This window comes from Barbatula barbatula (assembly GCF_947034865.1).
Source record: "Barbatula barbatula genome assembly, chromosome: 3".
Classification (NCBI taxonomy): domain Eukaryota; kingdom Metazoa; phylum Chordata; class Actinopteri; order Cypriniformes; family Nemacheilidae; genus Barbatula; species Barbatula barbatula.
The window spans coordinates 3171043-3185523 of NC_136764.1; positions in this window are offsets into that span (position 1 = coordinate 3171043).

Consider the following 14481-nt stretch of genomic DNA (forward strand, 5'->3'; position numbering starts at 1 on the left):
AATGTTAAATGTCATACCAAGTAACTAAGTTTGAAGATGCCAATGTTTCTGTTTTCCAGCATTCAAGTGACGTTTGAGAAGAATTTGAGTCTCATTGTGTTTTAACGCCTGATTACTGTCATGTTGTGCAGCCGAGGTGTGAAACTTTAGATTTTCTTTGGTCAAACTTATTTGGTTAAATTCAAAGTGAGACGATCACAGGGTTGTTCAGTTTCTTTTATTGCTTATTCGTAATCTCTCTGAAGAGTGTATGCAGTGATTACTGTACCCTAAAATAAAAAGGGAAACAAACGAGTTGGTGACAGTCATCCAGATCAATAACAGTTGGTTTATTGTTTATACCTGATATTCCTTTTATTGGATTTAAGTTAAGAGAACAACTTGTTTTTTCAATATAAACTTCTATGTTAAATCAAACCGTGTCAGTCATTCACCCACTTGCTGGTTGTTCTCTTCCTCCAGTAGAGTTCTTGCTTCTTGTAGTGGATAGAAATCTCTCTATAACTCCCCTGGTGGAGAACTGGCATTATCTGCCCAGTAGATTTAGCGGCGTCAGGTAACCGGCTGGTGAATCACTATGATGGAGCTCTAAATAAAAGACAGTTTTCAAATGGCGGGGTTTGATTTACTCTTTGAGTCCTGGTTGCCTGTTCCAGCGGAGTCGTGTAGTTCGGGGCATTTATTCTGTTCATTGGTTAATCAGGTTTGTGAATGAGTGAGATGTGGAATGTGATTTTCTTATATTAGTGAATAATGTAAAGTTTGTGTCCTGCGGTCATTACACCCTTCAAGTGCAGCTGAACCTGTACAGTCGTGTCGGACTGATCGTGAACTTGTCTTACATCATTTGTATTTGTAGACGGAAGTCAGGGGCGTTTCCTCCGAGGAGGCAAGGGAGGCAGTGTCTCCCCACCCCCTCGAAAATAATCGAATGAGAATATTACTAACAGTTCAGAAATAGAATAGGACAGCGGATATAACGTATTGAGATAAATATGAGATAAATCAGCGTGTACAACAGTGTGAAACAGCGACCCCGCTCGAAAGAATTCCAAAGGGAGGCAGTGTTTCTCTTGCCTCCTCTAAGCTCATTGACTTTACATATACCCCCCAAAGCGTGCCGTGACTTTGAGTGGGGGTAATTGGAAAGAATGGAGAAAAGTCACGTGAGAGGAGGCAATGCCTCCAACGGGCTATGATTGGATTAACTCATCAGCGAGATCCCGCCTTCCTGCTCGTCTTCGTCATTCATTTTAAACTGCGGGCGCTAAATTAGACTGAACGTTAATTAAATTGTTTTATTAGTTGTATTAATCGGAGTTTAGGATTCGTGTCGGAGATACAGAGGAGTTATCGATTGTTGACAGAATATTACGTGGTTCAGATTTGTTCAAAAACTTTTGCTTGTGATCAGGCTTGCTCAGGATAGCAGCAAGGCTAAAGTAAGTCACATCCAGCGCCGCCGCTCCTACCGCGCGAGACGCTTTAGCCTCATCGTTAGAGTGCTCGTCTCCTATTTGGATCGATGTAGGTTTGAAGCCCGAGCGGGGCGAGCAATTTTAATTTCGGTGCAGCTTGCGATCTGAATTGAGATTTTACTGTTAAACATTGATAGTTTTTTGTTTTGCTATTCTGTTTACTGAAGAAAAGTTTGCACCTTAAGGGGGGGGGCATCATAATGGAATTATGCTTAGGGCGCCAAAATGGCTAGCAGCGGCCCTGGTCATATCTATTTGATTTGATCTCTTAAATGCTTTGAGTATTTCTGGGACTGCTAATAATTAAATTGATGGTATTGGCAATGATGTTATTCTTATATAGGAAATCCCAAATGTTCCAGAAGAAGATGAAGGTGGTGTTGATGTACCTTTTCCCAAAGCAGGGAAAATAAAAAACTAAAAAAATCAGAAGTACATACTGTAATGAACTTGTAGTAATTAAAAGGAATTTTTCATACATAAACACTGAAATGACACTGGTTTTCTGACAAACGCACTTGTTAATAGTGCAGAGATTAACAAAAATGACATGGGTAGAAATCTGCCTCCTCATTTTTTAAGTCCACCGCACACCACTGACGGAAGTTCACTGAAGAACCAGTAACTGTTGATTTATACAGTTTTCTTTGTTTGTGGTTAATTGTAATTATTGTAAGTGTTCAGGTCTCCTGTGTTCAATAGTAGAAAGGGTACATTACACACCTCTCTTTAGGGGTGCAGTGTTTAACACTTGAGTGAGTTTCTCATTCTCTTTTGTTTAGGGAGCAACACCAGTGTGTGTTTGTAGTGAGTGAATACTGTTTCTTTTTATGACTTTCAGTATCTTAATGTGACTTTATTTTTGTTATTAACTTGCTATTATTACCTGAATACATATAAAAACCTAAAATAACCAAAAATGTGCCTTTGTCCAAATATATGAAAGTTTATATATACATATATTTTTAGCAAATGATCACAAAGCCATGAAATACCTGAAGCGTGCTGGGTTGTCAAATGTCTGAACTGATGGAGACTCTCAGATTTACAAGAGATGACCTCACAAGAGACCAAGCCGCTTTGAAAGTGAATCAGATGATGGTAAATAAATTAAATGCATTGTTATTATAACCAAGTTCTGCCGGATATTTAATAATAAACAATGAAAAAAGATTGTCAGACTTTCACTGAATCAAATACTTGATGAAGTTTTAACAGAGATGCGTCAGCTGCGAGAAGTGATCATGAAACATCACCAGCAACAGGTGTTAGAAGAACCTGTAAATGTGATTCTTTCATTGGCTGAACATCATCACCGGTGTGTTTTTCAGTCAGAACTCATTGCACAGCAGGATTTTGAGTCCCAGAGTCCGAGAGGTCCAGATATTTCACGGGTGTTGTTGATGCGTCGGCGGCTCTCAGATCACGTGTTTCATAACTGAAGGGTCCTCACTCCTCAACAATAAGTTTCCCAACAACAAACAATAACACTTGTTCTGCCTCTTGTTGTTTAGTACGGAGCACGTGCACTAGTCAATCTAACAATGTTGTTTTGTGGTAAAAGTGTAGAAATCACTTTTATTTTTGATTATTGAGCACTTTTGTCGCCACCCGTCCCGTATTTACAGACAAAATGACGCGTCCCGTGGACGCGATTTGTCCCGTACTTTACATTGGTCCACATTATAAAGCATCCTATGCAAATCACCCCACCCGCATTGTGTGAAGACACGTCCTATTCTGCCCCTGATTGGGTAATACTCGCTGCCATTGTTGGTTTGATGGTTAATCACGGCCAATCAGATTCAGAGGAGGGCGGTTTTTTTTTTAAGTTTCCTATTTTGATTTAAAGTTCTTTGACTTGTCTTTTTCTATGGAGGGATTGTTGGGTCAGATTGTAAACTGAAAATCTAAAACTAAAAGTCTTAATCTAAAACTAAAAGTCTTAAACCAAAACTAAAAGTCTAAATTTAAATGAATTTGGTATTTAGGATAAGGCATTTGGTATTTAGGATTGGGCATTTGGTATTTAGGATTGGGCATTTAATCATTTAGCCATTTAGGATAGAGGATTTGGGGATTTAGGATTGGGAATTTGAGGATTGAGGATTGGCCATTTAATCATTTAGGCATATAGGTTTGAGGATTTAGGATTGGGCATTTGAGGAAAACGAGTCACCAGTGAAACGAGTGCTATCGGTCTGACGACGAGAAAGCAGCAGGTAAGATGCTAACATTAGCTACTAGTTATGTTAGCTGATATTGCTAACATGCTTTAGTAGGGTATTATTATATTGGGACACGCTGTTTTGTTTTTTAAACTGCGGTTAACCTCTCAGACAGTAGTAGATACACTCCTTTCACATTGCCAGTAGATGTGCTTGTTGCTATATAGCGTATATATCATACAGATTGTGAGGGAAAAGAAATTAGGCTTGTTCGACTTGAACCGGCACTGCACACTGCAAGACCGATCGGTTTATGACATCGAAGCACCGCGAGAGCGATTCAAAAGCATAAGGGTCGTGTCAGCGTCTACTCTCTAATCGCTCTCGTGGTACTTTGATGTCATATATATACATATATAATTGTGTGTGTTAACTGCCGTCCAAGTGTGCTGATCTGCATCCTTTGTATTTCGTGCGGTTGTTACAATATTATCTTGTAACCATCACAGCAGTTCAGTGTTGTGCCACTCACCTGAAGGAACTGTTGAACCGTTAAGGCCATGTTTCAGTAACTTATCTTAATACAATATACAACCCACCCACTGACTTGTCATCCTTCTTGCAGATAGAGATGTTTCACCTGGACATGGAGGACCACTTTGTGTCACAGCCAAAGCTATGGCTCATTCTGCAAAAACTGGATCAATAGACACCCCTGGACTCAAGACTTTTTCACTCACTAAGACACAAAGTCACTTAATTCTCAATATTGTAGTTTATTTTCTCCTAGTTTTTTATTATATGACCTATAATTACATGGTTTTATTTTGTTTGTTATATCTTTAAATTACTTTTCTGTTCTTCCTGTAATTGTTGTTGTGGTGCCCCATAGAAAATGAATAAATTCTTTATAATCTTATCTTGACTAGAAACTAACACTTTATCTTTTTTGGTATAATACAAGTCGTGTAGTAAAGCAATATACAGGCATGTTACAGTAAATTAATCTCAATTAAGGACTTCCATTTTTATTAATAATGGTCTGTGTCCTTATATGCATTTTGTCAGGAAAGGACTACGAGGAGAAGGGTCATTTGTAAGTTACTTCCGGTCTGTTAGGGGGGTTGAATTACTGTAGTTGTAGTTGTGCTGTATCTTGAACATGCCCTGGTTCTCCTTACAATAATCTTGACAATACATCCACAGTTTCACAATAAATTCGAACACCAGTGTCACGTTGCTCTGTGCTTGGTTGAGGTAGAAGGGCAAAGTCTGCTTCAGTAAGCTGCCTTGGAAGCTCAATCTCTGGAATCTCAAGATGAGTGTCCACCCCTGCTGCACTTGGTCCACTCCAGTCAGTCCCATATTCTTCACTGACCTGTTGATGAGCAAAATGGCTATTTAAAAAAGTAAACAGTACAAATACAAATAAAAGCCAAGAATCAGAGTGTAAATGCAAGCTTATGAGTTGCAACAATGCATTCCAGTGACAACTTAAGAATCATTCAACTACAGGAACATTCTCTAATGTAATATTTTTTCAACAGGGAAAACATTATTGTTGACATTGAAATATCTCTAATCTTGGTAACAGCGTAACCACAGCTAGTGTTGTGTTGAGGCATTTTAAAATTCAAATTTATAAAAAGAGATGTATTTATTCTTGCAAGAATAGGCCCAGTCGCCACACAGCAGTTACCCTGTGGAGTGAGTGGATGTGTAGCAGAGGTATTTGCAGGGGAGACATATTCCTGGCAGTTCGGATGCTGTGGTTGTTCCATCCCTGGACAAAGAAGTCTAGATGGGACTGTATACAAAACACGTAGGCTATTACATGATTTTAAATTTGAAGTAATATAACATGGCTTGCTTTGGTTGAATTCCAATGTAGAATGCGGCCTGTTAGACCGCTGCAAAGATAACTGACCGTTGCCAGGAAAAATAATAGCCTTGCTATGGACGCAGTTCTGTTTAGCTGAAGCAATAGAATAGTTTTTAAATCAATAAATTTATTTTTTAATCATTATTTTGTGTCAAAGTAATGATTTATTTGGTAGCCATGTAATAAGCTTACATAACATCGGCTCTATTAGCGCTCGCCATTGTGTGACTCGCACGCGGTTCCGATCCGATCATCATATTTAACTGTTACGTTAACTTGAATTTGACAGGAAAAATACACATTGCACTTAATATTTTTCTAACATTAACGTAACTTACCTTGAACAGCATGGTGGGCGCGTGTCGTGGTTGCGTTTAGACCGAACACTTGCGGTGTTGGTAAAATGGACAAGCTGTTGGTCGAGGAAGAAGCCTCTCCACCGTTACTGGAATCCTTTTCTTTGTCCAAAATGTCCAGCGCCCATCTCAACAAAGATGCTAGCTCTGGCTTTGCCATTGTTAATATGGCAGCCAACGTGGATCGCAGAGCACGACAACTTTAACTTTGAAGAGGACGCTCTGCCACTGTGCTCCTTAGCACTGGGAGCTCCCTCTAGCGTCCATAAAGTGCCTCTGCGCAAAAGCCATTTCAAACCCAGCCTCCAGTATTCGGGCCACGCCTCCTAATTTGCATACACTCCTCAATCCTCAAATGCCCAATCCTAAATCCTCAAACCTAAATGCCTAAATGATTAAATGGCCAATCCTCAATCCTCAAATTCCCAATCCTAAATCCCCAAATCCTCTATCCTAAATGGCTAAATGATTAAATGCCCAATCCTAAATACAAAATGCCCAATCCTAAATACAAAATGCCTTATCCTAAATACCAAATTCATTTAAATTTAGACTTTTAGTTTTGGTTTAAGACTTTTAGTTTTAGATTAAGACTTTTAGTTTTAGATTTTCAGTTTACAATCTGACCCAATAATCCCTCCATACTCGAGTTCCTCTGTAACAGACCTATAGTCAAAAACTGTGTTTTTATTAGCACACAGAGTTATCATGACCTTGAGCTACACTGACAAGTTTTACTGTTGTCTACACCACGCCTCTTAGTTTTTATATTTATTTTTTATAATCATACAATTTTATATTTGGTACATATAAATAACAAAAAGTTTTGCGGGGGCTCATTCTTCATATTCTTTCTACTCTTATGCTGGAATCAATCAATACGGTTTGCTGGCAATCAGGGTCAGAGTTATAAACTCCAAAAACAGACTTTAACCCAAAGATTGGGTATCCAAATACAGCTGAAAGTGGAAGAAATGGGACACTTTGCCTTCCCAAGGGTGCATTTGAATAACTCTTCCATACTATGGGATAGAGAAAAAAATGTTTCTCTTATTTGCAGACACTTGCTGGAATCAAGTAAAGCTATACGCTTGTTCCTGGAGGACACCGGGGCAGAGAAATAAACGAAGAAAACGCCATTTTTGTGTGTGTTTCTCATAGGACTGACAACACTTACAATAATATTTATCCCTTTCAACAGTGTTTTATGACATCTGGAGGGGTTTCCTGGAATATGACTTCAAATGTTATTATTTACATTTGCGTTTAAATTTGGGTATGAAACATTCAGGCTGAAATCCAAAAATAGCCCATGAGTTTAACATAAAACACATAGAATGGACAGACCAAATATTGATTTTATTTTAGTTAATATAAACTAATTGATAAAGATAATCAATTTATTTTATATTTATTTATGTTTTTGACAGCATCATCATTTTACAGCATTTTTACACAAGTGCCTAAAACTTAACAATACTGAAGCTTTGCAGGTGGTTTCTTAAAGCATCTTGGAGACGTTGCCACAGCTCTTCTGGATGTTTCCTTCTAACACACCATAGCAAAACATTTAAACAAATGACATTTTTAGCTGTTCAAAATACTAATGTTCTAATCAATTCTTCATCAACACTTATATACTTCACTTGGTCAATAGCATAAAGGCTTGAAATGACTTAACAAAAAGCTTCTCAAAGCAATACCACAGAACCATTTTGGCACTACTCATTTCTTAGCAGTCTAAAGAACACTTTTCATGATGACTTCCATGTGTGACTGAACTATACTTTAAGTTCATTTAGACGCTATGCTCTCTCTCTCTCTCTTTCTCTCCCTCTCTCTAATTTAAGACATGGACAGGAAGAAAAAGAAGAGAGAGTATGACAGGGAATGGGTTACTTTCAAAAGACTTATTAAACAACAGAGAACTAAGGAAAATACACAGAACTGTGCAGAACTTTTATTGACCGACACAGAGAATGAAACTACTGACACAAATATGTGGGAAGCCATAGATAAACACAAGGAACATGAACCAATGGAGGATGTTGACATTGAAAACCCTATCTTTGAAACAGAACACATTTCTGAAGATTCAGATTCTGCAGAAGAGTTTTCAGATCATGATTCTGACATTATTGATAGTTCAACTTCAAATATGGCCAGTGACATTACATCTGGGAGGCTGGGAAATGAAATTGTCCGTAATGCTGTAGATAGTCTTGTGAAACTGCTGAGGAAACATGGATCAACTGATCTTCCATCCTGTTCCCGAACCTTGTTTGACACTCCAAAAACTGTGAATATTCAGAAGAAACCAGGAATGGTGTATTTCTACTTTGGAGTAGAGAAAATGTTTAAAAAAACACATGCAAATATTCAATGTAGATATGACTGAAAGGGTGAATGTCTTGGAGTTAAGACTTAATGTTGATGGCCTCCCACTATTTAAAAGTTCAAAAACTTGCCTTTGGCCGGTTCTTTGTAGCACCAATCTGAAACTTACTGATGTATCCCAGTGGCAATAACATGTGGAAATTCAAAGCCCAGCAATTTTGACTTTTTATGTGACACAGTTGAGGAAATACAAAAATTGGAGAAAGAGGGTCTGTGATACAACGGAAAACACTTCCCAGTAAATATGAACTGCATCATCTGTGATGCACCTGCCAAGGCCTTCATCAAATCCATAAAATACTTCTCTAGGTATTGTGGATGTGACCGATGCATTCAGAAAGGTCAGTGGCTAGGGCGCATGACATTTCAGCAGGTGGAAACTCTACAGTTGCGTACCGACAGGTCTTTCAGACAGAGGCAGCAGGAGGAACACCATGATGGGGAACACGAAACTCCACTTTACCAGCTAAATATTGATATGGTGTCCTGCTTTCCGATTTCGCATTTGAAAACTTCAATCAGAAGCTTAAAAGAATGGTCCACACTGGAAGAAATCCACTGGCTAAGGTTACAAGAAGGATTCTTGAAGGGCAAAACATTCACAAGACAACACTGGTGGAGGAGAAGATCAAGTGCACAGGACCCGACAATGTTTTTGGAGCTGAGCAGACTTTCTTTGAGGTTATTGAAGATGATGGGCTTGAAAAACAAGCAGTCCTATGTAGGGTCTACGATAAGACGGATCCCCTCTACACAGACCCCTGTGACTCTGGTATTGTTGGTTCATATGTTGGCAAAGCAAGAGAGACAACAATTCGGAGGGTATTCCAATCTGACCTAAACCACAAGCAATCCTGATTGACAGTGTGGAGGAGAACAAGATTATATTTCTCTACATATTACACACAGATCAAGGACAAAGCTCAATCCTGTGAAAATGATGAACGTGGACACCACAAGAAAATCATGCAACACCTCCGTCAATCAGTAAAATCTTAATCATGATTTTGTCAAATCCTTCACATTTAGGATATTATGACTTTATTTAAGGAAATCTTGCAACTTTGTATCAAACATTTGTAAGTTTATCAATTTAAACTATTCCACATATGCCCTATAAGTTAGTTTTTAATAACCAAATTATATTTTCCAGATGATTACTTATGCTGTGGTTGATTTTGAAGAGGAGAAGACTGTTGCTGTTGTTTGCAGAAAATGGATTGTGGGAAATGTAAATGTAAATATTGTTATTTTTAGATTTTATGGTGAAAACAAAGAATATATACAGTATATATAGTGCAGAAGCCATTACACATTTTCAATGCCTTGTGGTACTTGTGTAAATGACCAAACAGATTTTAGGCTGCTTTTGACCCCATCTGAACCATCAAAGAAGGCAAAAAATGGAGAACTTCCAGATAAGACGACTTGGAAGCTCTTTAAGAGAAGAATTATTGAAAATTAATTTACAAGTAAGAGTTAAAGGCTCAGATTATATGTATGAGCAACACACAGAAAGTGATCAGCAAACAATTCAGTTTCTGATTTGAATTTCTGATGGCACACTGTGCACATGACAAACTAGTCTATTAAGTATAAAGCATTTAAAAAAAACATTTATTTAGCTTTCATGTACTCACCTTATTTGCAGTTAATTCCAGTATGATTCTTTATATTTTAATAAAGCTGCCAAGTAACACTCTTCTGCAAACCATTTAAATGAACCATACTGAAAGGAACTGGAAAAGGAAAACTTAGCTATTATTTGTAACCGTAAATGTGTTTCCTGTTATTATATTTCATGAAAGATTTTGTTAAAAGAAAAGACAAGATGTGAAAATACCTGTCCCTTCCAAATTGGTATATAACATCACAGCACAGGTACCATTTGTTTTTAGTACTTAGACTTTGATGTTCTTGCTCTGTTATTTAAAAAATAATAAAAATAATAATTATAAATATATCATATATATACAGTGCGGTATGAATATGAAGTGTGACAACAGCCAGTGCTCCACACAGAGATCTGGTCGTGTCTATTATTACATTAAGAAAGAGAAAAACTGAGACAGACTAAATCCAGAAAAACGATGTCTCAAGACATTTGAAGAAACTTTCCTGCAAAGCCTGAAAAACTGTGTGCGTGTAAAATAGCTGCTTCAAACCAAATGAGTGTTTATACTAAATATTGATTTGATTTAGTTAATAAAGCTTAACATTCTTTTTGAAAGCTTCCCAACTTCACAAATGCCTAAATCTTTTCACAGTTCTTTAGGTTTGGGTATCGTTTTAATTTTAGCGATTCCGATTCTACATATCGAATCTGGTTCTTATCGATTCTCTGTTCAGTTTCCAACATTTTTAGGAAAGATCAAAAAATAGCATTGCCAGATGCAATACATGCAACACAAGTTTACTGCATTCATAGTACCGATGGTAATGAACTGCGCATGTGTGTGAGATAAGGTCTTTATCGCAGATGAAACTGTTGTTCGCGAGTCACTGAAACAGTCAGGAATCGATCAAAAGAAACGAAATGAATCCTTTCGGTTCCCCGTTTCTTTGAAATGTCCGGATCTCGATACCCAACCCAACTGTAACTTTGCAGGTAAGCATCTTAAACACACTGCCACATCTGATGGATTTAGTCTGTCTGTTTTTTCTCTTTTTATCACGTAGATGAAAGTGACCAGATCTCTATGTTGAGCATGTCAAGGCTATTGTCACACTTATGCAATAATGGATAATTATATATTTTTCATTGAGTGTGTGTGTCACTGCCTCAAAACATATATAGTCAGGCCCACCAGTATTGATACAGAGGCACACTTTTGGTTATTTGAGCTATTTACCAAAATGTATTCACATTGGTTATATAATGAATATGTCTCATCTTTATTTAGAGTGTTTTCACATCTGAAAAAGGGCTGAAGGGTTTAGGAATGACAGGTCTTTAATATGTAGCTCCCTCTCTTTGGAATGATCAAAAGTAATGTGACAGCTGAATCAAAAGCTGTTTTATGGACGGGTATGAGCTTCTTGTGAAATCATTTCTTCATAAATGAATCGTGTTAAAGGTCTGGAGTTTATTCTAGGTTTGGTGTTTGCATTTGGAAGCTGTTGCTGTGAAGCAAGTGATACAGAAGTTTCAAGAACAAATCAAATTCATGAGACAGATAGCAAAAACATCCAGAGTGGCCAAATGAACAATTTAGTACATCCTGAGAAAAGAATAATACACTGGCGGGTTCAAGAAAAATCTGGATGTCAATTTAACATGGTGGTTGATGGCATATTTCACCATAATGAGACAAGTGAAGATTTACTCAGGATGCTTCCGTCTTCAATTACAATGAGCAGAAAACACCAGAGACCCAGTGCCTTAGGAAGCCATGCATGGAAATGAAATCCCACTGCCTGAACACAATTGTTATTAAGATGTTGCCTGCTTATATCATGATGTATTCAAAGCCGTCTCCATAATTTGTGTTCCCATTAGTCTTATGGAGTTTGATATAAGCATAAAAAATATTTTTTAGTTTCACTTGCATGGAGATCTTCCTGAACCACATGATGTGGGCTCACAGCAACATTTTTCAAATGAAAATCTACACCTATTATAAATGTCGGGACATTTAACATGTTTAATTGATGAGGAATGATTCCTCATCAATGATTCCCATTATTTTTGGTCACTTGAAAAAATCACTCTAACTTGGATAGGCCATATAATACATATACATATAAAAACCTAAAATAACAAAAAATGGACCAATATATGTGTGTGTGTGTATACACAGTATATACATATTTTAATGTTTAGTTCACCATTTAATTATATATATCACAAAGCCATGAAATACCTGAAGCGTGCTGAGGAGTTGTCAAATGTCGAATCTGATGGAGACTCCCAGATTGACAAGAAAAGACCTCTCAAGAGACTAAGCCGCTTTGAAAGTGAAACAGAGGATTGTAAATAAATTAAATACATTGTTAATATCACCAATGTAATGGAATTTTTTCTAACCTTGCTTCATGACGTGTTGGTCTTTGTTTATGAAGTGTTTTTGTGTATACGCGTCATTGCACTCTGCCTTTGTCCTCGAGCAAAGCACAAGTAAGATAAGGGGTCCTCACGTATTGTGTGGACCACAGAAGCATTCTTGCTCGAGGGGAAAGGTGGGGGGGGTGTCACGTTTAAATCCTATATAAACTCTGGGTGCAGAAGGAAACAGGGCCTTTTCTCTGCACCATGTCATTGCTTGTGATGCAGATTAAACGACAATACAATACTTTGCAAAGTACCTCATGCCTCTCTGTGTGTTGCGTTTGTCTGACTCACCTAGTTTAAGGAAAAAGAAAATTCCACAACAATTTGACGACGAGGTATGGGATCACAAGGCTGACGGAGAACGGGCTGGGGTTGACTGATCATCCTGGACATAGCAAATCCAGCTCTGACCCCATACAGGGACGAGAGAACTCTACTCCGGACCCCAAGCTGACGTGATCCCAAAAGAACTCAGTGCAAGGCACAAAAGTGAAAAGCGGTGAGTCAAATAGATTTTTCTAAACAGTCTGGGGAGTAGGAGACTACTTAGAAATAAAAGTATGTGGATAAACCAACGTACAGAGAAATGAGGAAAATATGTGACGGAAAGTTTAGCAAATGATTAATGGGGAAATTATTAATTTTTACTTTACATAACTGCATAACCACAGTCAATGAATTATAAAGGTAAATTTAGTTGTAAGCATACTTCATGTATCAGTAAATCAGTAAGTACTTCAGTAAGATCAGTAAATGTATTTACGATTGTTAAAAATTTTATTCTGACATGAACATTTCTTACATTCTTTTACACTCTCTATTCAAGCTAATGCAAGGTAAGTTGGCAATACTTTATTACAGCACACTTCACAGATAGATAGCAATAAGTATGCATTCACATGTACATCATTTGTTTACTGTAGGTGCCAGAGCATGAGGTGGTTATGTAAAGACTACAGCTATTAAAACACTTAAGGCTCAAACATGGAAATGCAGGCCGTCAATCATCAATATCATGTCTTTATGCTGATTGTCCTTGTTCATTTAAAACATTTAATGCCCTTCAGATACACTTATCCCGAAACCACATGGAATCAGACAAACCAAGCGAGTTGCTGTCATTTAGTTGTCTAATATGCAGTTCAATTCCATTCTCTTCGGAGAAGCAATATTTTGAGCACCTTAGAAGCCATATGAGGAGGTACGAGGTAGTGACATGTGTGCTCAAAAACTGCAGCTTCAGTACAAACATTTATTCAACGTTTGCGACTCATAAACACAGGAAACACAATACACACTCCATTGAAGATTTTAAAACTGAAGTCTTGAAAAAATACCCAAATCCTGCTGCTTTTCAAAATGATCTAGAGGTCTCTGATGATGACACAGAACTTGATGATTGATGCAGGAGAGAAGTTGTAAAGAAGAAGTTTGGACAACTTCTTCTAAAGTTGCAAAGTAATTTCAATGTGTCAGGCAAGTGTATTGATCATATTGTAGATGACCTTCAGTTCCTATCTTCCTCTGCATCTGCTCCAGTTTTAAAAGATGTTGTTGAGTCCACTTTGAAGGAACATAACTGTGAAGTACATTCAGCGGTTAACTCAGATTTGGTAACAAATATTTGTGAATTACACACTTTAAGTTCAGCTTTAGGGAAAGATGGGCCTTTTTCAACATCATTTAAGAGGTCACAATTCATGAAAGCACATTTTTCAGTCATTGAACCAGTAGAATACATACTACACAATAAAGACAACAGAACATTTCAGTATGTTCCAATACTGCAGTCGTTATTGCAAATCTTGAAGAATGAAAGAAAATCTGGATGTGATCACAATATCACAATACCAGTCCTTCCAAGATGGATCTAACTTCTGTAAAAATTATTTTTGTGCTGGAGATGAGGACAGATTGAGTCTTATTCTGTATATCGCTGATTTTGAAGTGTGCAACCCCTTGGGAACTTCCCGCAAGATCCACAAAGTCACGGCCGTCTATTGGGTGTTAGGAAACTTTACAGCATATGCACGATCAACACTAGCTTCTATTCATTTAGTTATTCTGTGCAAAGCAGATGACACAAAGCGATTTGGATTTCATAAAGTTTTAGAGCCACTCCTGACAGATCTTCAAAGCTTGGAAAAAG